Consider the following 5484-nt stretch of genomic DNA (forward strand, 5'->3'; position numbering starts at 1 on the left):
CTGATCTAATCTCCTCTCTAGAAGTTTTATGGTACAAGAGTATATATGGGTGCAGGAGGTACGTCGGTGGAATTCCAGGCTGGCCACGAGGTAGGGGGGCGCGCCCCAGGGGGGTGGGCACGCCCCCCACCCTCATGGGCAACCCGGGACTCCCCTGGTGAGCTTCTGGTACTCCATGGGCTTCTTCTGGTCCAAAAAGTCTTTTGGACTCCATTTGATATTCCTTTTCTTCGAAACACTGAAATAGGCTAAAAACAGCAATTCTGGGCTGGGCCTCCGGTTAATAGGTTAGTCCCAAAAATAATATAAAAGTGGAAAATAAAGCCCAATATTGCCCGAAACAGTAGATAATATAGCATGGAGCAATCAAAAATTATAGATACGTTGGAGACGTATCAAGCATCCCCAAGCTTAATTCCTGCACATCCTTGAGTAGGTAAATGATAAAAAGATAATTTTTGATGTGGAATGCTAGTAAGTGCTTAAGTTTGATCAATGGTACTTCCAATCACTTTTTCTAGCATCAATATGTGTCATAATAGCGGCTTATCTCATAAAACTTTTCATGATCAAGTAACAATCTATTCACAATATCAAGCATGGTTCAGAAACTTCATTGAGAACTAACAAACTATAATCTCAGTCATTGAAGCAATTGCAATTTATCATAACATCAGAAAGAGTCAAGAATAGAGCTTTTCAGCAAGTCCACATACTCAACTATCATATAGTCTTCTACAATTGCTAACACTCACGCAATACTTGTGGTTATGGAGTTTCAGCCGAACACTGAGAAAGATAGGGGCTTATTGTGTTGCCTCCGAACGTATTCACCTTTAGGTGATGTCAACAATAATAGCCCATGCTAACTTACATCCAATTGGATATATATGTCATGATCTTTCAAACACAAGGAGCTTGCCAAAGGATAAAATGAAAAAGGGAATGGTGAGGATCACCTTGACTCAAGCATAAAGTAAAAACATAAAGTAAAAGATAGGCCCTTCGCAGAGGGAAGCAGAGGTTGTCATGCGCGTTTAGGGTTGATGCACAAAATCTTAATGCAAAAGAATGTCACTAAATAAACCGCGAAAGAACATCCACTAAATAAACTAACCGACGAAAAACTGATCTACAAAATAAACCGCGAAACAAAAAAATCGGCTCCGGTTCAGGACAAGAACCCAATCGCGGCGGCGGCAACGGCGGGGCGGCGACGGCTTCTGGTGGTGCGGGGCTGCGGGCTGGCGGCAGAACAACGGCGTGGGGCTGCGGCACGAGCGAGCGAGGTGGCGGCGTGGCGCGGAGGCGGCGGCGACGACTGATGTTGCTTCCTACGGTGAGGGAGGCGAGGCGAGGCAAGGGCAAAAGCGGCGGCAGCGGCGGCTTATAAAGGGGAGGAAGAGGCGGGGCGGCTTGCGGCAGGGGTCGGGGCGGAGGAGTCCGAGCCAAACTCCTGGCGGAGTCCGCCGGCGGCACGGCAGCGCGGCGCGAGGGCGGTTGGCGCGAGTAGGCCCTGGTAGGCTGCGGCCCAGGTCGGCCCGAAGAGTTTTTTAAAAAAAAATCCACCAAATAAAATCCTAATAAAATATAAAAAGAATCCCAAAAATGCCAAAAACAATTTTCGCCGTCTAAATAAAATATTTAGAACAAAGTGAACATTTTTCTGGCCTAAAAATGCAATTTTGAAAAATGCATATTTCTCTAATTCAAATAAAATAGCAAATAAAATACGAGAAAAATCATAATTTGATTTTAAAATTCTTTCTCCAATATTTCTCTGAATTTGAAGAAGTCATATTATCTTCGCTCATATATTTTTAATATTGGAAATAATTGGAGAGAAAAATAATAAAACCAAATTGACCCTTTCTTCAAATTTGAAAAAAAATCAAAGATGAATTTTGTGAAACCTCCAACTCTCTCCGTGGGTCCTTGAGTTGCTTAAGATTTCTAGGATCTCAACCAAAATGCAAGAATAAATATTATATGCATATGATGATCTATGTATAACATCCAAATTCAAAATTTGGAATGTTACAGATACTACTTCCGTAATGCATAGTATCATAAATTAACATCTTAGGTTGCCTTACTAATTGTCATGCATCACACAAAGTAGTAGTACAACATTTAATATGACACGGTATCATGATATGATACCACATCCTCTCTTGTGTGCCACATCATCCAGAAAGTCTTGCTGGCATGCATGATACCGCTTATGATAATACCATTACAACAAGCCTAGACCGGAAAGGAGGGAGTGTGAGACTAGCCACAATGGAGAGTAGTACAACAGTAACATACACATATCCCTAGACTATATATGTTACTACCTTCATAGTGGGTAGTAACATAAGTGTAGTGTCATGCAAAGCTTCATTTCTTAGGTTACAGACTCATATTGCATTGGGACATGTGATGCTATAGTAACTAGCTAAGTTACTGAAACTATCTCTCTCCTCATTAACTTATTGCCACGTAAGCAAGTTTGCTAAGTTGGAGTCGGTGCTAGTGCTGAAGTTACTCCCACTACAGCTAGTCTGATACTAGCTAGTCATCTATGATATACTAGCTACCTCACTAAGAGCATGGTTAATAATACAACCAAGGGTCCGCTATAAGAAGTTGCCATGTCATATACAACCAACCTCTTAGTGGGCATGTACAATAGTAAGTTTTATATACGTACTAGTTTATCAATAGTTGGCCCACCTTACATCCTCACAAAGTGTCTTGGGTCTTGTGTTGCAGCTGGCTCTACTAACCAAGAGCCCACTTCTCTTCTCTTTCCTCCAACTAATAAGCGCATATATATTATTCTATTCCTTATAGCCAGACTACCCACAATGGGAGTAACATAGGTAGTAACATCACACATATCTAGATAAAATAGTGATGTGGCAAGCAATAAATGAAGAAATGGAGGAAAGTGGATATGTGTGATGTTACCTATGTTACTCCCACTGTGGATATAGTCTTACTATAGTATGAGACTACCCACAATGGGAGTAACATAGGTAGTAACATCACACATATCTAGATAAATTAAGTAGATGATGTGGAAAGCAATAAATGAAGAAAGAGAGGAAATTAGTAACATAGCTAGTTACTAGTAGCATGAGTAACATCACATGTACATATCAAGGCAAGATGTGTCTATAGCCTAATAAATGAAGTGTTGCATGTTACCACACATATATGTTACTCCCCACTATAGAGGTAGTAACATAGACTAGTAACACATGGGCATTTTTACTAGTCTATGTTACTACCCATTGTGGCTAGTCTGAGTAACATCACACATCTCAAGGCAAGATGAGTTTATAGCCTAATAAATGAAGTGTTGCATGTTACTACACATATGTTACTCCCCACTATAGAGGTTGTAACATAGACTAGTAGCATTCTATGTTACTACCCATTGTCGCTAGTCTTATGTAAATCTATTGTGTACTTACTTGCTCTAATGCATAGTATCATAGAGTAGCTAGTGTCATATGTAGTACTTTATTTATATTGTCATGCATGACACATACTATCATAACATTTATTATGATATGGTTTCATTATATAGACTAGTAACATTCTATGTTACTGCCCATTGTCGCTAGTCTTATGTGACTCGATTGTGTACTTACTTGCTCTAATTGTATCATAGAGTAGCTAGTATCATATGTAGTACTTCATTTATATTGTCATGCATGACACATAGTAGCATAACATTTATTATGATACGGTTTCATGATATGATACTTAACCCTCTCTTTCTTCATTTAATTATTTCTATGACAGCTCATCAAAATTGCCTAGTTGGCATGCATCATACTAGCTATGATACCCCCTTACTATCATCCTAGCAAAGGTGTACATATCATTTGTGCGTCGCTTTCTAAGTTTTCATCCGTTTGTGCGTCCACTGGCGTAGGCCTAGTTGGTATTTTAATTACAAAAAATTCAGATGGAGTTCGGACATCATCAAAATCGATGTGTGCCTGTGGCATGCTCTCATGACCCCGTGGAAAAAATTGGTAAAGTTTGGCACAAGTTTTGATGACCGCTCCTTCCAAACCGGAGCATCTCACATGAAGGATCATGGTTTTCCAAAAGGAGACGTGTCGATTCAAACTCCTGTGGTCGGTGACTTCATCGTTTGGCCTCATAAAAATTTCCATGGTACACAATCACCATTATACCAGGGGTTTGACTTTCTGGCGCATTTTAGGTATCATTAGCTATAATTAAGACATTTTTTGAGATTAACATGCATTTTGTGCATAAAAATAAAATTACAACTGGAACTGCATGTGTTGTTGGAAGGGATGAGGATCGTCGTTCGATCTAGGAGCATCCAATGGTGCAGACGTATGACCTGTGGGGTTTGGGTTCTGGCCAATCAGAAAGAACGACTCAGATCGTGGGCAGGGTGGCGGGGTTTGGTCGGCACATGGCTTTCATCAACGAACCGTGTGCTATTCGCAAACCAGATTGCATATTTTTGTTCACACATACTGTAGTGAGATCGATTGAGTGTGCTACCGCTATGATATAATAATAATAATAATAATAATAATAATAATAATAATAATAATAATAATAATAATAAAACAGTTCATATTCATTGCCTGAGCTGACACCATATCAAGGTCAACATATTAATGGTTCTTACATCAAGAGAAAATCGGGCATAACTCACAAATTCAGTACACGCGATAGTTCTAAATTGAACGAATTAAGTTGCAGGGTAGGCATAAAGACTAGTCTTACGGCTTAATTCCCATGTACATGGGGGAACTAGCATCATTAAGTTGACCCCGAATGAACTTGGGGTTTTTTGATGATTTTACGCTTCTCTGTTGAACTGGTGCGTGATCCCTTGGCTGGCAACTCATCAAATTCATCGTACTCATCCTGATCGGCAACATCGTCGACACCCAGTACCCTTCTCTTCCCATGCATCGCTAAATGGTTATTCTTATGCAAGGGGTCTTCCACAAAGAAAATCTGGGTAGCATCACTGGCAAGAATGAATGGGTCCGCGTGATATTCCATCATTGCCCTGTTAACACAGGTCTTCCTGTACTCATTAATCCTTACCTGACCAAGAGGGATCCATGCGCACCTAAATAATGCCACCTTAACTTTCACATAGTCAAGCTCCCAAATCTCTTTGATGGTTCCATAGTATACCCTTTTATCAGCTTCATTTGCAGTCATGCATTCTATTCGAACAGAGTTGTTCTGATATAAGGTCTTCTTATCACGTTCCTCAGTGAAGAACATGTATCCATTTATGTCATATGCTTGGTACGTCAACACCATAGGTGATGGCTTTTGTTCCAACCATGTAGCAATGTCATCGATGGATCCTTGTGCCAAGTGATTCTTCAGCCATTCGGCGTACTTCTTAGTGTGCTCCTTCATCTCCACTTCTGACGAAGGCACCATTGGCAAGAAGCTTTGGCGTATCTCCGCCAAGTG

Source organism: Triticum aestivum, chromosome 1B (assembly GCF_018294505.1).
Source record: "Triticum aestivum cultivar Chinese Spring chromosome 1B, IWGSC CS RefSeq v2.1, whole genome shotgun sequence".
In the NCBI taxonomy this organism is placed as follows: domain Eukaryota; kingdom Viridiplantae; phylum Streptophyta; class Magnoliopsida; order Poales; family Poaceae; genus Triticum; species Triticum aestivum.